The 24903-nt window shown below is 47.2% G+C and overlaps 1 long non-coding RNA gene across 1 annotated transcript; it reads right to left on the bottom strand.

Annotated features, from left to right (window-relative positions):
• Positions 1-13111: 13111 nt before the first annotated feature.
• LOC135979235 (uncharacterized) lies at positions 13112-23167 on the bottom strand. Its single transcript, XR_010596561.1, has 3 exons — positions 23054-23167; positions 17688-17812; positions 13112-13229 (listed from the first exon to the last, which is right to left on the bottom strand). It is a non-coding gene; the product is annotated as an uncharacterized LOC135979235 (long non-coding RNA).
• Positions 23168-24903: the final 1736 nt, after the last annotated feature.

The following is a 24903-nucleotide window of genomic DNA, read 5'->3' as shown; positions in this document are numbered from 1 at the left end:
TGTATAGTACAATAGTTACTCTTTGGGCACACACATTCCAGAAAGGGATCTAGTCTTCCTTCAATGACATTAAGAGATGGAGAATCCACCACTTTCCCTTTTAGTGAGTGCCAGGGGGCTCCATTACCCCTTCCACTATCTCCCCATTTACAGTGAGCCAGAGCAGTACCTGCAGCAGGGAGCGGGAGTTGCTGATGGCCTTAGAGGCACAGCCCCTGCAGTGTCTCAGGAATCTGGCGCAAGTGCCGGATGATGCGGAGCTGGTGCATCACTTTTGGCCGTGACGTCCTCCTGCTGCAAGGGAACGAGAACCTGTCAGAGACTCAAACGCCCCGAGGAATCAGGGGGAATTAAGGGCACCTGGAACCAGCAGTATTTAAACTGACTACCTGCCCACCACTGAGGGATGAATTCACCTCCTGAACCCCAGAATGGAGTCTTCTTGTCCTTTCTAGTAACCTCCAGTGCCAACCCACCACCTTGTAGGGTGAGCTCCTGCTACCTCCCCCTCAGTACCCTTGACAGCTGTTCTACCTCCAAACCACAGCTCAAGTTATCAGAACCCTCTTCTCCACCCCAACCCAGGTTGCGCAGGGAGGCGGCCGTAGCAGGGGGGGCAGGAGGGATTCTGCCAGCAGTGAAGTGGGTTGCGGGGAAGTTGAGATCTTGCCCCAAGTCATCCCAGACACTAATGCTAAGCCACAGGATGGCAGCATCTAGTGTCAGTGGAGTCCAAGCACTATTTCAACCATACAGTTTTGGATGAACTCCCCACAAGGGGAGTTGAAGAGCACCCCCAGCAACACACACACAAACACACACACACACACACACACACACCACTCCTGGAGGTGGGAGGGGAACAAGAGAAAGGACAAAAGAAGTAAGAGATGAAGAGAAAGGAAGGAGGGATGGAGGAAAAGGTAAAACGAAAAGGACAAACCCTAGTGTCCCCAGTGATTCCACGGGACAAAATTCCAGGGAGGGAAGAAAATTCTGCCACCTTAAACTACTGTTTTCCATGCCGAGAATTCAGCTGGCACCAGATGGATCAGACTGAGCAGGTTCCAAAACCTCTCGGAGGCTCTTACCTTCTAATTTTCAAGTAAAATCAGTAAAAGGAAAGGAAAAAACTCGAAAGAGGCTCCTGCTCGCACTCACATACGTCAACCCTAACACTCTCTCAGTCCTCAAAAAGAAACCTCGAGAAGGAGACTTGCTGAAGCAAAGCCACAGGGGTCTCTGAGGTTTCCCTGGTCGTAAGCCCCTGTCCTCCCTGGCTGAAGACAGCATCTCTCTCTGAGGTCACCACCTCCCTAACACCTTTGACCAGTACGCTGAGGTCCTTGAAAAAGCCTTTGTGATATCACTGCCACACCCAACCAAACCCTAAAGTGCTCATGTCCTGCTGCTGGCCTGACACTTTGAAGGTTTGAGCTACGCTCTGTGGATCACACCACAAAATTCGTCTTCATTCTAGGAAGCAAGCTAGCTAGACAGTAAAACATCAGAGGCTGCTCCCAATACTACACTCAGTGTTTCCAAAAGTAGGAGACTTTATGGCCACAAGAGACCTTTACAGCATCTCATCTAACCCCCTCCATATCATAGGCTTCCAGTATAGTACAATAGTTACTTTTTGGGCACACACATTCCAGAAAGGCATCTAGTCTTCAATCAATGACATCAAGAATTGGAGAATCCACCACTTTCCCTTTTAGTGAGTGCCAGGGGGCTCCATTTCCCCTTCCACTAGCTCCCCATTTACAGTGAGCCAGAGCAGTACCTGCAGCAGGGAGAGGGAGTTGCTAAGGCCTCAGAGGAACAGCCCCTGCAGTGTCTCAGGCACATGGCGTAAGTGCCGGATGATGCGGAGCTGGTGCATCCCTTTGGCCGTGACGTCCTCCTCCTGGAAGGGAACGAGAACCTGTCAGAGACTCAAATGCCCCGAGGAATCAGGGGCAATTAAGGACACCTGGAACCAGCAGTATTTACACCCAGCACCTGCCCACCACTGAGGGATGAATTCACCTCCTGAACCCCAGAATGGAGTCGTCTTCTCCTTTCTAGGAATCTCCAGTGCCAACCCCCGTCCTTGTAGGGTGAGCTCCTGCTACCTCCCCCTCAGTGCCCTTGACAGCTGTTCCACCTCCAAACCACAGCTCAAGTTATCAGAACCCTCTTCTCCACCCCCACCCAGGTTAGGCAGGGAGGCGGCTCTAGCAGGGGGGGCAGGTGGGATTCTGGCAGCAGTGAAGTGGGTTGCGGGGAGGTTGAGATCTTGCCCCAAGTCATCCCAGACACTAATGCTAAACCACACGATGGCAGCATCTAGTGTCAGTGGAGTCCAAGCACTATTTCAACCATACAGTTCTGGATCAACTCCCAACAAGGGGAGGTGAAGAGCACCCCCAGCAACACACACACAAACACACACACACACACACACACACACACCACTCCTGGTGGTGAAAGGGGAACAGGAGAAAGGACAAAAGAAGTAAGAGATGAAGAGAAAGGAAGGAGGGATGGAGGAAAAGGTAAAACGAAAAGGACAAACCCTAATGTCCCCAGTGATTCTACGGGACAAAATCCCAGGGAGGGAATAAAATTCTGCCATCTTAAACTACTGTTTTCCATGCCTAGAATTCAGCTGGCACCAGATGGATCAGACTGAGCAGGTTCCAAAACCTCTTGGAGGCTCTTACCTTCTAAATAGGGACGTCTGTTTTCTAGTAAAATCCGTCAAAGGAAAGGAGAAAACTCGAAAGAGGCTCCTGCTCACACTCACATACGTCAACCCTAACACTCTCTCAGTCCTCAAAGAGAGACCTCGAGAAGGAGACTTGCTGAAGCAAAGCCACAGGGGTCTCTGAGGTTTCCCTGGCCCTGTGCTCCTGTCCTGCCAGGCTGATGTCAGCATCTCTCTCTGAGGTCACCACCTCCCTAACACCTTTGACCAATAGGCTGACGTCCTGCAAAAGGCCTTTGTGATATCACTGCCACACCCACCCTTCCCCGGAAGTGCTAATGTCCTGCTGCTGGCCTGACACTTTGAAGGTTTCAGCTACTCTCTGTGGATCACCCCACTCAATGCCTGTTCATTCTAGGAAGCAAGCCGGCTAGACGGTAAAACATCAGAGGCTGCTCCCAATGCTACACTCAGTGTTTCCAAAATTAGGGGACTTTATGGCCAGAAGAGACCTTTAGAGCATCTCATCTAACCCCTTGCATACCATAGGCTTGCTGTATAGTACAATAGTTACTTTTTGGGCACACACATTGCAGAAAGGCATCTAGTCTTCCTTCAATGACATCAAGAGATGGAGAATCCACCACTTTCCCTTTTAGTGAGTGCCAGGGGGCTCCATTTCCCCTTCCACTAGCTCCCCATTTACAGTGAGCCAGAGCAGTACCTGCAGCAGGGAGCGGGAGTTGCTGATGGCCTCAGAGGCACAGCCCCTGCAGTGTCTCAGGAATCTGGCGCAAGTGCCGGATGATGCGGAGCTGGTGCATCACTTTTGGCCGTGACGTCCTCCTGCTGCAAGGGAACGAGAACCTGTCAGAGACTCAAACGCCCCGAGGAATCAGCGGGAATTAAGGGCACCTGGAACCAGCACTAATTCCACCCATCACCTGCCCACCACTGAGGGATAAATTCACCTCCTGAACCCCAGAATGGAGTCTTCTTGTCCTTTCTAGTAACCTCCAGTGACAACCCCCCTCCTTGAAGGATGAGCTCCTGCTATCTCCCCCTCAGTGCCCTTGACAGCTGTTCCACCTCCAAACCACAGCTCAAGTTATTAGTACCTTTGGACACAGACTGGCTAACCTAGTGAGGAGGGCTTTAAACTAGGTTCGACGGGGACAGGTGAGCAAAGCCCACAGGTAAGTGGGGAACATGGAGACCGGGGAGATGGGTCAAAAACGAGAGGGAGTGTGGGCTATATTGTCAGAGGGAAAGGAGGGTCAGGACAAAACTGGGAGGAAAGATCAAACCAGTATCTTAGATGTCTATATACAAATGCGAGAAGTATGGGGAATAAGCAGGAAGAACTGCAAGTGCTAATAAATAAATACAACTATGACATTGTTGGCATCACTGAAACTTGGTGGGATAATACACGTGATTGGAATGTTGGTGTGGATGGGTACAGCTTGCTCAGGAAGGATAGACAGGGGAAAAAGGGAGGAGGTGTTGCCTTGTATATTAAAAATGTACACACTTGGACTGAGGTAGAGATGGACATAGGAGACGGAAGTGTTGAGAGTCTCTGGGTTAGGCTAAAAGCGGTAAAAAACAAGGGAGATGTCATGCTAGGAGTCTACTACAGGCCACCTAACCAGGTGGAAGAGGTGGATGAGGCTTTTTTTAAGCAACTAACAAAATCATCCAAAGCCCAAGATTTGGTGGTGATGGGGGACTTCAACTATCCGGCTATATGTTGGGAAAATAACACAGCGGGGCACAGACTATCCAACAAATTCCTGGACTGCATTGGAGACAACTTTTTATTTCAGAAGGTTGAAAAAGCTACTGGGGGGAAGCTGTTCTAGACTTGATTTTAACAAATAGGGAGGAACTCGTTGAGAATTTGAAAGTAGAAGGCAGCCTGGGTGAAAGTGATCATGAAATCATAGAGTTTGCAATTCTAAGGAAGGGTAGAAGGGAGAACAGCAAAATAGAGACAATGGATTTCAGGAAGGCAGATTTTGGTAAGCTCAGAGAGCTGATAGGTAAGGTCCCATGGGAATCAAGACTGAGGGGAAAAACAACTGAGGAGAGTTGGCAGTTTTTCAAAGGGACACTATTAAGGGCCCAAAAGTAAGCTATTCCGCTGGTTAGGAAAGATAGAAAATGTGGCAAAAGACCACCTTGGCTTAACCATGAGATCTTGCATGATCTAAAAAATAAAAAGGAGTCATATAAAAAATGGAAACTGGGACAGATTACAAAGGATGAATATAGGCAAACAACACAGGAATGCAGGGGCAAGATTAGAAAGGCAAAGGCACAAAATGAGCTCAAACTAGCTACGGGAATAAAGGGAAACAAGAAGACTTTTTATCAATACATTAGAAGCAAGAGGAAGACCAAAGACAGGGTAGGCCCACTGCTTAGTGAAGAGGGAGAAACAGTAACAGGAAACTTGGAAATGGCGGAGATGCTTAATGACTTCTTTGTTTCGGTCTTCACCGAGAAGTCTGAAGGAATGCCTAACATAGTGAATGCTAATGGGAAGGGGGTAGGTTTAGCAGATAAAATAAAAAAAGAACAAGTTAAAAATCACTTAGAAAAGTTAGATGCCTGCAAGTCACCCGGGCCTGATGAAATGCATCCTAGAATACTCAAGGAGCTAATAGAGGAGGTATCTGAGCCTCTAGCTATTATCTTTGGAAAATCATGGGAGACGGGAGAGATTCCAGAAGACTGGAAAAGGGCAAATATAGTGCCCATCTATAAAAAGGGAAATAAAAACAACCCAGGAAACTACAGACCCCAGTGAGTTTAACTTCTGTGCCAGGGAAGATAATGGAGCAAGTAATTAAGGAAATCATCTGCAAACACTTGGAAGGTGGTAAGGTGATAGGGAACAGCCAGCATGGATTTGTGAAGAACAAATCATGTCAAACCAATCTGATAGCTTTCTTTGAGAGGATAACGAGCCTTGTGGATAAGGGTGAGGCTGTGGATGTGGTATACCTAGACTTTAGTAAGGCATTTGATACGGTCTCGCATGATATTCTTATTGATAAACTAGGCAAATACAATTTAGATGGGGCTACTATAAGGTGGGTGCATAACTGGCTGGATAACCGTACTCAGAGAGTTGTTATTAATAGTTCCCAATCCTGCTGGAAAGCCATAACGAGTGGGGTATCGCAGGGGTCTGTTTTGGGACCGGCGCTGTTCAATATCTTCATCAACGACTTAGATATTGGCATAGAAAGTACGCTTATTAAGTTTGCGGATGATACCAAACTGGGAGGGATTGCAACTGCTTTGGAGGACAGGGTCATAATTCAAAATGATCTGGACAAATTGGAGAAATGGTCTGAGTTAAACAGGATGAAGTTTAACAAAGACAAATGCAAAGTGCTCCACTTAGGAAGGAACAATCAGTTTCACACATACAGAATGGGAAGAGACTGTCTAGGAAGGAGTACGGCAGAAAGGGATCTAGGGGTTATAGTGGACCACAAGCTAAATATGAGTCAACAGTGTGATGCTGTTGCAAAAAAAGCAAACCTGATTCTGGGATGTATTAACAGGTGTGTTGTGAGCAAGACACGAGAAGTCATTCTTCCGCTCTACTCTGCTCTGGTTAGGCCTCAGCTGGAGTATTGTGTCCAGTTCTGGGCACCGCATTTTAAAAAAGATGTGGAGAAATTGGAAAGGGTCCAGAGAAGAGCAACAAGAATGATTAAAGGTCTTGAGAACATGACCTATGAAGGAAGGCTGAAAGAATTGGCTTTGTTTAGTTTGGAAAAGAGAAGACTGAGAGGAGACATGATAGCAGTTTTCAGGTATTTAAAAGGGTGTCATAAGGAGGAGGGAGAAAACTTGTTCACCTTAGCCTCTAAGGATAGAACCAGAAGCAATGGGTTTAAAGTGCAGCAAGGGAGGTCTAGGTTGGACATTAGGAAAAAGTTCCTAACTGTCAGGGTGGTTAAACACTGGAATAAATTGCCGAGGGAGGTTGTGGAATCTCCATCTCTTGAGATATTTAAGAGTAGGTTAGATAAATGTCTATCAGGGATGGTCTAGATGGTATTTGGTCCTGCCAGGCGGGCAGGGGACTGGACTCGATGACCTCTCGAGGTCCCTTCCAGTCCGATAATCTATGAATGTATGAAAAAAACACTGTTCTCCACCCCCACCCAGGTTGGCCAGGAGGCGGCTCTAGCAGGTGGGGCAGGAGGGATTCTGGCAGCAGTGAAGTGGGTTGCAGGGAAGTTGAGATCTTGACCCAAGTCATCCCAGACACTAATGCTAAGCCACAGGATGGCAGCATCTAGTGTCAGTGGAGTCCAAACACTATTTCAACCCCACAGTTTTCGAGGAACAGGAGAAAGGACAAAAGAAGTAAGAGATGAAGAGAAAGGAAGGAGGGATGGAGGAAAAGGTAAAACAAAAAGGACAAACCCTAATGTCCCCAGTGATTCTACGGCACAAAATCCAAGGGATGGAATAAAATTCTGCCATCTTAAACTACTGTTTTCCATGCCTAGAATTCAGCTGGCACCACGTGGATCAGACTGAGCAGCTGCCAAAACCTCTTGGAGGCTCTTACCTTCTAAACAGGGACGTCTGTTTTCTAGTAAAATCAGTAAAAGGAAAGGAGAAAACTCGAAAGAGGCTCCTGCACGCACTCACGTACGTGAACCCTAATACTCTCTCAGTCCTCAAAGAAAGACCCCGAGAAGGAGACTTGCTGAAGCAAAGCCACAGGGGTCTCTGAGGTTTCCCTGGCCCTGTGCTCCCGTCCTGCCAGGCTGATGTCAGCATCTCTCTCTGAGGTCACCACCTCCCTAACACATTTGACCAATAAGCTGACATCCTGCAAAAGGCCTTTGTGATGTCACTGCCACACCCAACCAAACCCTCAAGTGCTAATGTCCTGCTGCTGGCCTGACACTTTGAAGGTTTGAGGTTGTCATAACTATAAAGGGAAGGGTAACAGCTGTCCTGTGTACAGTACTATAAAATCCTCCTGGCCAGAGACTCCAAAATCCTTTTCCCTCTAAAGGGTTAAGAAGCTCAGGTAACCTGGCTGGCATCTGACCTAAAGGACCAATAAGGGGACAAGATACTTTCAAATCTTGGGGAGGGGAAGGCTTTTGTTTGTGTTCTTTGTTTGTGTGGGTGTTCGCCCTCGGGACTGAGAGGGACCAGACATCAATCCAGGTTCTCCACATCTTTCTAAACAAGTCTCTCCTATTTCAAACAAGGCGTGTTAGTTTTCCTTTGTTTTCTCAACTTGTAAATGTACCTTTTACTAGAGTGTTTATCTTTGTTTGCTGTACTTTGAACCTAAGACTAGAGGGGAGTCCTCTGAGCTCTTTAAGTTTGATTACCCTGTAAGGTTAATTTCCATACTGATTTTACAGAGATGATTTTTACCTTTTTCTTTAATTAAAAGCCTTATTTTTAAGAACCTGATTGATTTTTCCTTGTTTTAAGATCCAAGGAGTTTGGATCTTGATTCACCAGGAGTTGGTGGGAGGAAGGAGGGGAATGGTTAATTTCTCCTTCTTTTAGATCCAAGGGGGTTGGATCTGTATACACCAGAAGTTGGTGGGAGGAAGGAGGGAGGATGGTTTATTTCTCCTTGTTTTAAGATCCAAGGGGTTTGGATCTGTATTCACCAGGGAATTGCTGAAAGGTTTCTCAAGGCTACCCAGGGGAGGAAATTAGCCTTGGGATGGTGGTTAAGCTTAGAAGTTTTCATGCAGGTCCCTACATTTGTACCCTAAACTTCAAAGTGGGGATACAGCCTTGACACAGGTACTCTCTGTGGATCACCCCACTCAATGCATCTTCATTCTAGGAAGCAAGCCGGCTAAACAGTAAAACATCAGAGGCTGCTCCCAATACTACACTCAGTGTTTCCAAAATTTGTAGACTTTATGGCCACAAGAGACCTTTAGAGCATCTCATCTAAGCCCCTGCATATCATAGGCCTCCTGTATAGTACAATAGTTACTTTTTGGGCACACACATTCCAGAAAGGCATCTAGTCTTCATTCAATGACATCGAGAGATGGAGAATCCACCACTTTCCCTTTTAGTGAGTGCCAGGGGGCTCCATTTCCCCTTCCACTAGCTCGCCATTTACAGGGAGACAGAGCAGTACCTGCAGCAGAGAGCGGGAGTTGCTGAAGGCCTCAGAGGCGCAGCCCCTGCAGTGTCTCAGGCACCTGGCGCAAGTGCCGGATGATGCGGGTGCATCACTTTGGCCGTGACGTCCTCCTCCTGCAAGGGAACGAGAACCTGTCAGAGACTCAAACGCCCCGAGGAATCAGGGGGAATTAAGGGCACCTGGAACCAGCAGTATTTAAACTGACTACCTGCCCACCACTGAGGGATGAATTCACCTCCTGAACCCCAGAATGGAGTCTTCTTGTCCTTTCTAGTAACCTCCAGTGCCAACCCACCACCTTGTAGGGTGAGCTCCTGCTACCTACCCCTCAGTACCCTTCACAGCTGTTCTACCTCCAAACCACAGCTCAAGTTATCAGAACCCTCTTCTCCACCCCAACCCAGGTTGCGCAGGGAGGCGGCCCTAGCAGGGGGGCCAGGAGCGATTCTGCCAGCAGTGAAGTGGGTTGCGGGGAAGTTGAGATCTTGCCCCAAGTTGTCCCAGACACTAATGCTAAGCCACAGGATGGCAGCATCTAGTGTCAGTGGAGTCCAAGCACTATTTGAACCCGACAGATTTGGATCAACTTCCCACAAGGGGAGGTGAAGAGCACCCCCAGCAACACACACACCACTCCTGGAGGTGGGAGGGGAACAAGAGAAAGGACAAAAGAAGTAAGAGATGAAGAGAAAGGAAGGAGGGATGGAGGAAAAGGTAAAACGAAAAGGACAAACCCTAGTGTCCCCAGTGATTCCACGGGACAAAATTCCAGGGAGGGAAGAAAATTCTGCCACCTTAAACTACTGTTTTCCATGCCGAGAATTCAGCTGGCACCAGATGGATCAGACTGAGCAGGTTCCAAAACCTCTTGGAGGCTCTTACCTTCTAATTTTCAAGTAAAATCAGTAAAAGGAAAGGAGAAAACTCGAAAGAGGCTCCTGCTCGCACTCACATACGTCAACCCTAACACTCTCTCAGTCCTCAAAAAGAAACCTCGAGAAGGAGACTTGCTGAAGCAAAGCCACAGGGGTCTCTGAGGTTTCCCTGGTCGTAAGCCCCGGTCCTCCCTGGCTGAAGACAGCATCTCTCTCTGAGGTCACCACCTCCCTAACACCTTTGACCAGTACGCTGAGGTCCTTGAAAAAGCCTTTGTGATATCACTGCCACACCCAACCAAACCCTAAAGTGCTAATGTCCTGCTGCTGGCCTGACACTTTGAAGGTTTGAGCTACGCTCTGTGGATCACACCACAAAATTCGTCTTCATTCTAGGAAGCAAGCTAGCTAGACAGTAAAACATCAGAGGCTGCTCCCAATACTACACTCAGTGTTTCCAAAAGTAGGAGACTTTCTGGCCAGAAGAGACCTTTACAGCATCTCATCTAACCCCCTCCATATCATAGGCTTCCAGTATAGTACAATAGTTACTTTTTGGGCACACACATTCCAGAAAGGCATCTAGTCTTCAATCAATGACATCAAGAGTTGGAGAATCCACCACTTTCCCTTTTAGTATGTGCCAGGGGGCTCCATTTCCCCTTCCACTAGCTCGCCATTTACAGGGAGACAGAGCAGTACCTGCAGCAGAGAGCGGGAGTTGCTGAAGGCCTCAGAGGCGCAGCCCCTGCAGTGTCTCAGGCACATGGCGTAAGTGCCGGATGATGCGGAGCTGGTGCATCCCTTTGGCCGTGACGTCCTCCTCCTGCAAGGGAACGAGAACCTGTCAGAGACTCAAATGCCCCGAGGAATCAGGGGCAATTAAGGACACCTGGAACCAGCAGTATTTACACCCAGCACCTGCCCACCACTGAGGGATGAATTCACCTCCTGAACCCCAGAATGGAGTCGTCTTCTCCTTTCTAGGAATCTCCAGTGCCAACCCCCGTCCTTGTAGGGTGAGCTCCTGCTACCTCCCCCTCAGTGCCCTTGACAGCTGTTCCACCTCCAAACCACAGCTCAAGTTATCAGAACCCTCTTCTCCACCCCCACCCAGGTTGGGCAGGGAGGCGGCTCTAGCAGGGGGGGCAGGTGGGATTCTGGCAGCAGTGAAGTGGGTTGCGGGGAGGTTGAGATCTTGCCCCAAGTCATCCCAGACACTAATGCTAAACCACACGATGGCAGCATCTAGTGTCAGTGGAGTCCAAGCACTATTTCAACCATACAGTTTTGGATCAACTCCCAACAAGGGGAGGTGAAGAGCACCCCCAGCAACACACACACACACACACACACACACACATATACCACTCCTGGTGGTGGGAGGGGAACAAGAGAAAGGACAAAAGAAGTAAGAGATGAAGAGAAAGGAAGGAGGGATGGAGGAAAAGGTAAAACGAAAAGGACAAACCCTAATGTCCCCAGTGATTCTACCAGAAAAATTACAGGGAGGGATTAAAATTCTGCCACCTTGAACTAGTGTTTTCCATGCCTAGAATTCAGCTGGCACCAGATGGATCAGACTGAGCAGGTTCCAAAACCTCTTGGAGGCTCTTACTTTCTAAACAGGGATGTCTGTTTTCTAGTAAAATCAGTAAAAGGAAAGGAGACAACTCGAAAGAGGCTCCTGCTCTCACTCAAATACGTGAATCCTAATACTCTCTCAGTCCTCAAGAGAAACCTCGAGAAGGAGACTTGCTGAAGCAAAGCCACAGGGGTCTCTGAGGTTTCCCTGGCCATGCGCCCCTGTCCTGCCTCGCTGATGGCAGCATCTCTCTCTGAGGTTACCACCTCCCTAACACCTTTGACCAATATGCTGAGGTCCTGCAAAAGACCTTTGTGATATCACTGCCACCAATCAAACCCTTAAGTGCTAGTGTCCTGCTGCTGGCCTGACACTATGAAGGTTTGAGCTACTCTCTGTGGATCACCCCACTCAATGCGTCTTCATTCTAGGAAGCAAGTGGGCTAGACAGTAAAACATCAGAGGCTGCTCCCAATGCTACACTCAGTGTTTCCAAAATTAGTAGACTTTATGGCCACAAGAGACCTTTAGAGCATCTAATCTAAGCCCCTGCATATCATAGGCTTCCTGTATAGTACAATAGTTACTCTTTGGTCACACACATTCCAGAAAGGCATCTAGTCTTCATTCAATGACATCAAGAGATGGAGAATCCACCACTTTCCCTTTTAGTGAGTGTCAGGGGGTTCCATTTCCCCTTCCACTAGCACCCCATTTACAGTGAGCCAGAGCAGTACCTGCAGCAGGGAGTGGGAGCTGCTGATGTCCACAGAGGCACAGCCCTTGCAGTGTCAACTTCCCACAAGGGGAGGTGAAGAGCACCCCCAGCAACACACACAAACACACACACCACTCCTGGTGGTGGGAGGGGAACAAGAGAAAGCAAGGAGGGATGGAGGAAAAGGTAAAATGAAAAGGACAAACCCTAATGTCCCCAGTGATTCTACGGCACAAAATCCCAGGTGGGCTATAAAATTCTGCCACCTTGAACTAGTGTTTTCCATGCCTAGAATTCAGCTGGCAACAGATGGATCAGACTGCAGACTGAGCAGGTTAAAAACCTCTCCAAGGTTCTTACCTTCTCAACAGGCACGTCTGTTTTCTAGTAAAATCAATAAAAGGAGAAACTCGAAAGAGGTTCCTCCTCGCACTCACATACTTGAACCCTAATACTCTCTGAGTCCTAAAAAGGGAGACCTCGAGAAGGAGACTTGCTAAAGCAAAGCCAAAGGGGTCTCTGAGGTTTCCCTGGTCCTGCGCTCCTGTCCTGCCTGGCTGATGTCAGCATCTCTCTCTCAGGTAACCACCTCCCTAACACCTTTGACCCATAGGCTGAGGTCCAGGATAAGGCCTTTGTGATATCACTGCCACACCCAACCAAACCCTAAAGTGCTAATGTCCTGCTACTGGCCTGACACTTTGAAGGTTTGAGCTACTCTCTGTGGATCACCCCACTCAATGCCTGTTCATTCTAGGAAGCAAGTGGGCTAGACAGTAAAACATCAGAGGCTGCTCCCAATGCTACACTCAGTGTTTCCAAAATTAGGGGACTTTATGGCCAGAAGAGACCTTTAGAGCATCTCATCTAACCCCTTGCATACCATAGGCTTGCTGTATAGTACAATAGTTACTTTTTGGGCACACACATTGCAGAAAGGCATCTAGTCTTCCTTCAATGACATCAAGAGATGGAGAATCCACCACTTTCCCTTTTAGTGAGGGCCAGGGGGCTCCATTTCCCCTTCCACTAGCTCCCCATTTACAGTGAGCCAGAGCAGTACCTGCAGCAGGGAGCGGGAGTTGCTGATGGCCTCAGAGGCACAGCCCCTGCAGTGTCTCAGGAATCTGGCGCAAGTGCCGGATGATGCGGAGCTGGTGCATCGCTTTGGCCGTGACGTCCTCCTGCTGCAAGGGAACGAGAACCTGTCAGAGACTCAAACGCCCCGAGGAATCAGCGGGAATTAAGGGCACCTGGAACCAGCACTACTTCCACCCATCACCTGCCCACCACTGAGGGATAAATTCACCTCCTGAACCCCAGAATGGAGTCTTCTTGTCCTTTCTAGTAACCTCCAGTGACAACCCCCCTCCTTGAAGGATGAGCTCCTGCTATCTCCCCCTCAGTGCCCTTGACAGCTGTTCCACCTCCAAATCACAGCTCAAGTTATTAGTACCTTTGGACACAGACTGGCTAACCTAGTGAGGAGGGCTTTAAACTAGGTTCGACGGGGACAGGTGAGCAAAGCCCACAGGTAAGTGGGGAACATGGAGACCGGGGAGATGGGTCAAAAATGAGAGGGAGTGTGGGCTATATTGTCAGAGGGAAAGGAGGGTCAGGACAAAACTGGGAGGAAAGATCAAACCAGTATCTTAGATGTCTATATACAAATGCGAGAAGTATGGGGAATAAGCAGGAAGAACTGGAAGTGCTAATAAATAAATACAACTATGACATTGTTGGCATCACTGAAACTTGGTGGGATAATACACGTGATTGGAATGTTGGTGTGGATGGGTACAGCTTGCTCAGGAAGGATAGACAGGGGAAAAAGGGAGGAGGTGTTGCCTTGTATATTAAAAATGTACACACTTGGACTGAGGTAGAGATGGACATAGGAGACGGAAGTGTTGAGAGTCTCTGGGTTAGGCTAAAAGGGGTAAAAAACAAGGGAGATGTCATGCTAGGAGTCTACTACAGGCCACCTAACCAGGTGGAAGAGGTGGATGAGGCTTTTTTTAAGCAACTAACAAAATCATCCAAAGCCCAAGATTTGGTGGTGATGGGGGACTTCAACTATCCGGCTATATGTTGGGAAAATAACACAGCGGGGCACAGACTATCCAACAAATTCCTGGACTGCATTGGAGACAACTTTTTATTTCAGAAGGTTGAAAAAGCTACTGGGGGGAAGCTGTTCTAGACTTGATTTTAACAAATAGGGAGGAACTCGTTGAGAATTTGAAAGTAGAAGGCAGCCTGGGTGAAAGTGATCATGAAATCATAGGTTTCAGAGTAGCAGCCGTGTTAGTCTGTATCCGCAAAAAGAAGAACAGGAGGACTTGTGGCACCTTAGAGACTAACAAATTTATTAGAGCATAAGCTAATAAATCATAGAGTTTGCAATTCTAAGGAAGGGTAGAAGGGAGAACAGCAAAATAGAGACAATGGATTTCAGGAAGGCAGATTTTGGTAAGCCCAGAGAGCTGATAGGTAAGGTCCCATGGGAATCAAGACTGAGGGGAAAAACAACTGAGGAGAGTTGGCAGTTTTTCAAAGGGACACTATTAAGGGCCCAAAAGCAAGCTATTCCGCGGGTTAGGAAAGATAGAAAATGTGGCAAAAGACCACCTTGGCTTAACCATGAGATCTTGCATGATCTAAAAAATAAAAAGGAGTCATATAAAAAATGGAAACTGGGACAGATTACAAAGGATGAATATAGGCAAACAACACAGGAATGCAGGGGCAAGATTAGAAAGGCAAAGGCACAAAATGAGCTCAAACTAGCTACGGGAATAAAGGGAAACAAGAAGACTTTTTATCAATACATTAGAAGCAAGAGGAAGACCAAAGACAGGGTAGGCCCGCTGCTTAGTGAAGAGGGAGAAACAGTAACAGGAAACTTGGAAATGGCGGAGATGCTTAATGACTTCTTTGTTTCGGTCTTCACCGAGAAGTCTGAAGGAATGCCTAACATAGTGAATGCTAAAGGGAAGGGGGTAGGTTTAGCAGATAAAATAAAAAAAGAACAAGTTAAAAATCACTTAGAAAAGTTAGATGCCTGCAAGTCACCCGGGCCTGATGAAATGCATCCTAGAATACTCAAGGAGCTAATAGAGGAGGTATCTGAGCCTCTAGCTATTATCTTTGGAAAATCATGGGAGACGGGAGAGATTCCAGAAGACTGGAAAAGGGCAAATATAGTGCCCATCTATAAAAAGGGAAATAAAAACAACCCAGGAAACTACAGACCCCAGTGAGTTTAACTTCTGTGCCAGGGAAGATAATGGAGCAAGTAATTAAGGAAATCATCTGCAAACACTTGGAAGGTGGTAAGGTGATAGGGAACAGCCAGCATGGATTTGTGAAGAACAAATCATGTCAAACCAATCTGATAGCTTTCTTTGATAGGATAACGAGCCTTGTGGATAAGGGTGAGGCTGTGGATGTGGTATACCTAGACTTTAGTAAGGCATTTGATACGGTCTCGCATGATATTTTTATTGATAAACTAGGCAAATACAATTTAGATGGGGCTACTATAAGGTGGGTGCATAACTGGCTGGATAACCGTACTCAGAGAGTTGTTATTAATAGTTCCCAATCCTGCTGGAAAGCCATAACGAGTGGGGTATCGCAGGGGTCTGTTTTGGGACCGGCGCTGTTCAATATCTTCATCAACGACTTAGATATTGGCATAGAAAGTACGCTTATTAAGTTTGCGGATGATACCAAACTGGGAGGGATTGCAACTGCTTTGGAGGACAGGGTCATAATTCAAAATGATCTGGACAAATTGGAGAAATGGTCTGAGTTAAACAGGATGAAGTTTAACAAAGACAAATGCAAAGTGCTCCACTTAGGAAGGAACAATCAGTTTCACACATACAGAATGGGAAGAGACTGTCTAGGAAGGAGTACGGCAGAAAGGGATCTAGGGGCTATAGTGGACCACAAGCTAAATATGAGTCAACAGTGTGATGCTGTTGCAAAAAAAGCAAACCTGATTCTGGGATGTATTAACAAGTGTGTTGTGAGCAAGACACGAGAAGTCATTCTTCCGCTCTACTCTGCTCTGGTTTGGCCTCAGCTGGAGTATTGTGTCCAGTTCTGGGCACCGCATTTTAAAAAAGATGTGGAGAAATTGGAAAGGGTCCAGAGAAGAGCAACAAGAATGATTAAAGGTCTTGAGAACATGACCTATGAAGGAAGGCTGAAAGAATTGGCTTTGTTTAGTTTGGAAAAGAGAAGACTGAGAGGAGACATGATAGCAGTTTTCAGGTATTTAAAAGGGTGTCATAAGGAGGAGGGAGAAAACTTGTTCACCTTAGCCTCTAAGGATAGAACCAGAAGCAATGGGTCTAAACTGCAGCAAGGGACGTCTAGGTTGGACATTAGGAAAAAGTTCCTAACTGTCAGGGTGGTTAAACACTGGAATAAATTGCCTAGGGAGGTTGTGGAATCTCCATCTCTTGAGATATTTAAGAGTAGGTTAGATAAATGTCTATCAGGGATGGTCTAGATGGTATTTGGTCCTGCCATGCGGGCAGGGGACTGGACTCGATGACCTCTGGAGGTCCCTTCCAGTCCTAGAATCTATCTATTTCAACCCCACAGTTTTGGATGAACTCCCCACAAGGGGAGGTGAAGAGCACCCCCAGCAACACACACACACACACACACCACTCCTGGTGGTGGGAGGGGAACAGGAGAAAGGACAAAAGAAGTAAGAGATGAAGAGAAAGGAAGGAGGGATGGAGGAAAAGGTAAAACGAAAAGGACAAACCCTAATGTCCCCAGTGATTCTACGGGACAAAATCCCAGGTGGACTATAAAATTCTGCCACCTTGAACTACTGTTTTCCATGCCTAGAATTCAGCTGGCACCAGGTGGATCAGACTGAGCAAGTACCAAAACCTCTTGGAGGCTCTTACCTTCTCAACAGGACGTCTGTTTTCTAGTAAAATCCGTCAAAAGGAAAGGAGAAAACTCGAAAGAGGCTCCTGCTCACACTCACATACGTCAACCCTAACACTCTCTCAGTCCTCAAAGAGAGACCTCGAGAAGGAGACTTGCTGAAGCAAAGCCACAGGGGTCTCTGAGGTTTCCCTGGCCCTGTGCTCCTGTCCTGCCAGGCTGATGTCAGCATCTCTCTCGGAGGTCACCACCTCCCTAACACCTTTGACCAATAGGCTGACGTCCTGCAAAAGGCCTTTGTGATATCACTGCCACACCCACCCTTCCCCGGAAGTGCTAATGTCCTGTTACTGGGCTGACACTTTGAAGGTTTCAGCTACTCTCTGTGGATCACCCCACTCAATGCCTGTTCATTCTAGGAAGCAAGCCGGCTAGACGGTAAAACATCAGAGGCTGCTCCCAATGCTACACTCAGTGTTTCCAAAATTAATACACTTTATGGCCAGAAGAGACCTTTAGAGCATCTCATCTAACCCCTTGCATACCATAGGCTTGCTGTATAGTACAATAGTTACTTTTTGGGCACACACTTTGCAGAAAGGCATCTAGTCTTCCTTCAATGACATCAAGAGATGTAGAATCCACCACTTTCCCTTTTGGTGAGTGCCACGGGGCTCCATTTCCCCTTCCACTAGCTCCCCATTTACAGGGAGACAGAGCAGTACCTGCAGCAGGGAGCGGGAGTTGCTGATGGCCTCAGAGGCACAGCCCCTGCAGTGTCTCAGGAATCTGGCGCAAGTGCCGGATGATGCGGAGCTGGTGCATCACTTTTGGCCGTGACGTCCTCCTGCTGCAAGGGAACGAGAACCTGTCAGAGACTCAAACGCCCCGAGGAATCAGCGGGAATTAAGGGCACCTGGAACCAGCACTACTTCCACCCATCACCTGCCCACCACTGAGGGATAAATTCACCTCCTGAACCCCAGAATGGAGTCTTCTTGTCCTTTCTAGTAACCTCCAGTGACAACCCCCCTCCTTGAAGGATGAGCTCCTGCTATCTCCCCCTCAGTGCCCTTGACAGCTGTTCCACCTCCAAACCACAGCTCAAGTTATTAGTACCTTTGGACACAGACTGGCTAACCTAGTGAGGAGGGCTTTAAACTAGGTTCGACGGGGACAGGTGAGCAAAGCCCAAAGGTAAGTGGGGAACATGGAGACCGGGGAGATGGGTCAAAAACGAGAGGGAGTGTGGGCTATATTGTCAGAGAGAAAGGAGGGTCAGGACAAAACTGGGAGGAAAGATCAAACCAGTATCTTAGATGCCTATATACAAATGCGAGAAGTATGGGGAATAAGCAGGAAGAACTGGAAGTGCTAATAAATAAATACAACTATGACATTGTTGGCATCACTGAAACTTGGTGGGATAATACACGTGATTGGAATGTTGGTGTGGATGGGTACAGCTTGCTCAGGAAGGATAGACAGGGGAAAAAGGGAGGAGGTGTTGCCTTGTATATTAAAAATGTACACACTTGGACTGAGGTAGAGATGGACATAGGAGACGGAAGTGTTGAGAGTCTCTGGGTTAGGCTAAAAGGGGTAAAAAACAAGGGAGATGTCATGCTAGGAGTCTACTACAGGCCACCTAACCAGGTGGAAGAGGTGGATGAGGCTTTTTTTAAGCAACTAACAAAATCATCCAAAGCCCAACATTTGGTGGTGATGGGGGACTTCAACTATCCGGCTATATGTTGGGAAAATAACACAGCGGGGCACAGACTATCCAACAAATTCCTGGACTGCATTGGAGACAACTTTTTATTTCAGAAGGTTGAAAAAGCTACTGGGGGGAAGCTGTTCTAGACTTGATTTTAACAAATAGGGAGGAACTCGTTGAGAATTTGAAAGTAGAAGGCAGCCTGGGTGAAAGTGATCATGAAATCATAGAGTTTGCAATTCTAAGGAAGGGTAGAAGGGAGAACAGCAAAATACAGACAATGGATTTCAGGAAGGCAGATTTTGGTAAGCTCAGAGAGCTGATAGGTAAGGTCCCATGGGAATCAAGACTGAGGGGAAAAACAACTGAGGAGAGTTGGCAGATTGTCAAAGGGACACTATTAAGGGCCCAAAAGCAAGCTATTCCGCTGGTTAGGAAAGATAGAAAATGTGGCAAAAGACCACCTTGGCTTAACCATGAGATCTTGCATGATCTAAAAAATAAAAAGGAGTCATATAAAAAATGGAAACTGGGACAGATTACAAAGGATGAATATAGGCAAACAACACAGGAATGCAGGGGCAAGATTAGAAAGGCAAAGGCACAAAATGAGCTCAAACTAGCTACGGGAATAAAGGGAAACAAGAAGACTTTTTATCAATACATTAGAAGCAAGAGGAAGACCAAAGACAGGGTAGGCCCACTGCTTAGTGAAGAGGGAGAAACAGTAACAGGAAACTTGGAAATGGCGGAGATGCTTAATGACTTCTTTGTTTCGGTCTTCACCGAGAAGTCTGAAGGAATGCCTAACATAGTGAATGCTAATGGGAAGGGGGTAGGTTTAGCAGATAAAATAAAAAAAGAACAAGTTAAAAATCACTTAGAAAAGTTAGATGCCTGCAAGTCACCCGGGCCTGATGAAATGCATCCTAGAATACTCAAGGAGCTAATAGAGGAGGTATCTGAGCCTCTAGCTATTATCTTTGGAAAATCATGGGAGACGGGAGAGATTCCAGAAGACTGGAAAAGGGCAAATATAGTGCCCATCTATAAAAAGGGAAATAAAAACAACCCAGGAAACTACAGACCCCAGTGAGTTTAACTTCTGTGCCAGGGAAGATAATGGAGCAAGTAATTAAGGAAATCATCTGCAAACACTTGGAAGGTGGTAAGGTGATAGGGAACAGCCAGCATGGATTTGTGAAGAACAAATCATGTCAAACCAATCTGATAGCTTTCTTTGATAGGATAACGAGCCTTGTGGATAAGGGTGAGGCTGTGGATGTGGTATACCTAGACTTTAGTAAGGCATTTCATACGGTCTCGCATGATATTCTTATTGATAAACTAGGCAAATACAATTTAGATGGGGCTACTATAAGGTGGGTGCATAACTGGCTGGATAACCGTACTCAGAGAGTTGTTATTAATAGTTCCCAATCCTGCTGGAAAGCCATAACGAGTGGGGTATCGCAGGGGTCTGTTTTGGGACCGGCGCTGTTCAATATCTTCATCAACGACTTAGATATTGGCATAGAAAGTACGCTTATTAAGTTTGCGGATGATACCAAACTGGGAGGGATTGCAACTGCTTTGGAGGACAGGGTCATAATTCAAAATGATCTGGACAAATTGGAGAAATGGTCTGAGTTAAACAGGATGAAGTTTAACAAAGACAAATGCAAAGTGCTCCACTTAGGAAGGAACAATCAGTTTCACACATACAGAATGGGAAGAGACTGTCTAGGAAGGAGTACGGCAGAAAGGGATCTAGGGGTTATAGTGGACCACAAGCTAAATATGAGTCAACAGTGTGATGCTGTTGCAAAAAAAGCAAACCTGATTCTGGGATGTATTAACAGGTGTGTTGTGAGCAAGACACGAGAAGTCATTCTTCCGCTCTACTCTGCTCTGGTTAGGCCTCAGCTGGAGTATTGTGTCCAGTTCTGGGCACCGCATTTTAAAAAAGATGTGGAGAAATTGGAAAGGGTCCAGAGAAGAGCAACAAGAATGATTAAAGGTCTTGAGAACATGACCTATGAAGGAAGGCTGAAAGAATTGGCTTTGTTTAGTTTGGAAAAGAGAAGACTGAGAGGAGACATGATAGCAGTTTTCAGGTATTTAAAAGGGTGTCATAAGGAGGAGGGAGAAAACTTGTTCACCTTAGCCTCTAAGGATAGAACCAGAAGCAATGGGTTTAAAGTGCAGCAAGGGAGGTCTAGGTTGGACATTAGGAAAAAGTTCCTAACTGTCAGGGTGGTTAAACACTGGAATAAATTGCCGAGGGAGGTTGTGGAATCTCCATCTCTTGAGATATTTAAGAGTAGGTTAGATAAATGTCTATCAGGGATGGTCTAGATGGTATTTGGTCCTGCCACGCGGGCAGGGGACTGGACTCGATGACCTCTCGAGGTCCCTTCCAGTCCGATAATCTATGAATGTATGAAAAAAACACTGTTCTCCACCCCCACCCAGGTTGGCCAGGGAGGCGGCTCTAGCAGGGGGGGCAGGAGGGATTCTGGCAGCAGTGAAGTGGGTTGCGGGGAAGTTGAGATCTTGACCCAAGTCATCCCAGACACTCATGCTAAGCCACAGGATGGCAGCATCTAGTGTTAGTGGAGTCCAAACACTATTTCAACCCCACAGTTTTCGAGGAACAGGAGAAAGGACAAAAGAAGTAAGAGATGAAGAGAAAGGAAGGAGGGATGGAGGAAAAGGTAAAACAAAAAGGACAAACCCTAATGTCCCCAGTGATTCTACGGCACAAAATCCAAGGGATGGAATAAAATTCTGCCATCTTAAACTACTGTTTTCCATGCCTAGAATTCAGCTGGCACCAGATGGATCAGACTGAGCAGCTGCCAAAACCTCTTGGAGGCTCTTACCTTCTAAACAGGGACGTCTGTTTTCTAGTAAAATCAGTAAAAGGAAAGGAGAAAACTCGAAAGAGGCTCCTGCACGCACTCACGTACGTGAACCCTAATACTCTCTCAGTCCTCAAAGAGAGACCTCGAGAAGGAGACTTGCTGAAGCAAAGCCACAGGGGTCTCTGAGGTTTCCCTGGCCCTGTGCTCCTGTCCTGCCAGGCTGATGTCAGCATCTCTCTCTGAGCTCACCACCTCCCTAACACATTTGACCAATAAGCTGACATCCTGCAAAAGGCCTTTGTGATGTCACTGCCACACCCAACCAAACTCTCAAGTGCTAATGTCCTGCTGCTGGCCTGACACTTTGAAGGTTTGAGGTTGTCATAACTATAAAGGGAAGGGTAACAGCTGTCCTGTGTACAGTACTATAAAATCCCTCCTGGCCAGAGACTCCAAAATCCTTTTCCCTCTAAAGGGTTAAGAAGCTCAGGTAACCTGGCTGGCATCTGACCTAAAGGACCAATAAGGGGACAAGATACTTTCAAATCTTGGGGAGGGGAAGGCTTTTGTTTGTGTTCTTTGTTTGTGTGGGTGTTCGCCCTCGGGACTGAGAGGGACCAGACATCAATCCAGGTTCTCCACATCTTTCTAAACAAGTCTCTCCTATTTCAAACAAGGCGTGTTAGTTTTCCTTTGTTTTCTCAACTTGTAAATGTACCTTTTACTAGAGTGTTTATCTTTGTTTGCTGTACTTTGAACCTAAGACTAGAGGGGAGTCCTCTGAGCTCTTTAAGTTTGATTACCCTGTAAGGTTAATTTCCATACTGATTTTACAGAGATGATTTTTACCTTTTTCTTTAATTAAAAGCCTTATTTATAAGAACCTGATTGATTTTTCCTTGTTTTAAGATCCAAGGAGTTTGGATCTTGATTCACCAGGAGTTGGTGGGAGGAAGGAGGGGGGATGGTTAATTTCTCCTTGTTTTAAGATCCAAGGGGGTTGGATCTGTATTCACCAGGGAATTGGTGAAAGGTTTCTCAAGGCTACCCAGGGGAGGAAATTAGCCTTGGGATGGTGGTTAAGCTTAGAAGTTTTCATGCAGGCCCCTACATTTGTACCCTAAACTTCAAAGTGGGGATACAGCCTTGACACAGGTACTCTCTGTGGATCACCCCACTCAATGCGTCTTCATTCTAGGAAGCAAGCCGGCTAGACAGTAAAACATCACAGGCTGCTCCCAATACTACACTCAGTGTTTCCAAAATTTGTAGACTTTATGGCCACAAGAGACCTTTAGAGCATCTCATCTAAGCCCCTGCATATCATAGGCCTCCTGTATAGTACAATAGTTACTTTTTGGGCACACACATTCCAGAAAGGCATCTAGTCTTCATTCAATGACATCAAGAGATGGAGAATCCACCACTTTCCCTTTTAGTGAGTGCCAGGGGGCTCCATTTCCCCTTCCACTAGTTCCCCATTTACAGTGAGACAGAGCAGTACCTGCAGCAGGGAGCGGGAGTTGCTGAAAGACTCAGAGGAACAACCCATGCAGTGTCTCAGGCACCTGGCGCAAGTGGCGGATGATGCGGGTGCATCACTTTGGCCGTGATGTCCTCCTGCTGCAAGGGAACGAGAACCTGTCAGAGACTCAAATGCCCCGAGGAATCAGGGGCAATTAAGGGCACCTGGAACCAGCAGTATTTCCACTCAGCACCTGCCCACCGCTGAGGGATGAATTCACCTCCTGAACCCCAGAATGGAGTCTTCTTGTCCTTTCTAGTAACCTCCAGTGCCAAATCCCCTCCTTGAAGGGTGAGCTGCTGCTACCTCCCTCTCAGTGCCCTTGACAGATGTTCCACCACCAAACCACAGCTCAAGTTATCAGAACCCTCTTCTCCACCCCCACCCAGGTTGACCAGGGAGGCGGCTCTAGCAGGGGTGGCAGGAGGGATTCTGCCAGCAGTGAAGTGGGTTCCGGGGAAGTTGAGATCTTGCCCCAAGTCATCCCAGACACCAATGCTAATCCACACGATGGCAGCATCTAGTGTCAGTGGAGTCCAAGCACTATTTCAACCACACAGGTTTGGATGAACTCCCCACAAAGGGAGGTGAAGAGCACCCCCAGCAACACACAAACACACACACACACACAAACCACTCCCGGTGGTGGGAGGGGAACAGGAGAAAGGACAAAAGAAGTAAGAGATGAAGAGAAAGGAAGGAGGGAGGGAGGAAAAGGTAAAATGAAAAGGACAAACACTAATGTCCCCAGTGATTCTACGGGACAAAATCACAGGGAGGGAATAAAATTCTGCCACCTTGAACTAGTGTTTTCCATGCTTAGAATTCAGCTGGCACCAGGTGGATCAGACTGAACAGGATACAAACCTCTCCGAGGCACTTACTTTCCTCAAAGAGAGACCTCAAGGAGGAGACTTGCTGAAGCAAAGCCAGAGGGGTCTCTGAGGTTTCCCTGGCCCTCATGTCAGCATCTCTCTCTGATGTCAGCATCTCTCTCTGAGGTCACCACCTCCCTAACACATTTGACCAATAAGCTGACGTCCTGCAAAAGGCCTTTGTGGTGTCACTGCCACACCCAACCAAACCCTGAAGTGCTAATGTCCTCCTGCTGGCCTGACACTTTGAAGGTTTGAGCTACTCTGTGTGAATCACCCCACTCAATGGGTCTTCATTCTAGGAAGCAAGCCAGCTAGAAAATAAAACATCAGAGGCTGCTCCCAATGCTACACTCACTGTTTCCAAAATTACTACACTTTATGGCCAGAAGAGACCTTTAGAGCATCTCATCTAAGCCCCTGCATATCATGGGCTTCCTGTATAGTACAATAGTTACTTTTTGGGCACAAACATTCCAGAAAGGTATCTAGTCTAAATTAAATGACATTAAGAGATGGAGAATCCATCACTTTCCCTTTTAGTGAGTGCCAGGGGGCTCCATTTCCCCTTCCACTAGCTCCCCATTTACAGTGAGCCAGAGCAGTACCTGCAGCAGGGAGCGGGAGTTCCTGAAGGCCTCAGAGGCGCAGCCCCTGCAGTGTCTCAGGCACGTGGCGTAAGTGCAGGATGATGCGGAGCTGGTGCATCATTTTGGCCGTGACGTCCTCCTGCTGCAAGGGAACGAGAACCTGTAAGAGACTCAAACGCCCCGAGGAATCAGGGGGAATTAAGGGAACCTGGAACCAGCAGTATTTCCACCCAGCACCTGCCCATCAATGAGAGATGAATTCACCTCCTGAACCCCAAAATGGAGTCTTCTTGTCCTTTCTAGAAACCTCCAGAGCCAACCCCCCTCCTTGTAGGGTGAGCTCCTGCTACCTCCTGCTCAGTGC

Source organism: Chrysemys picta, unplaced genomic scaffold, assembly GCF_011386835.1.
Source record: "Chrysemys picta bellii isolate R12L10 unplaced genomic scaffold, ASM1138683v2 scaf732, whole genome shotgun sequence".
Classification (NCBI taxonomy): domain Eukaryota; kingdom Metazoa; phylum Chordata; order Testudines; family Emydidae; genus Chrysemys; species Chrysemys picta.
The sequence above is the reverse complement of the archived record's forward strand: the minus strand, read 5'-3'. Positions and strand labels throughout refer to the sequence as shown.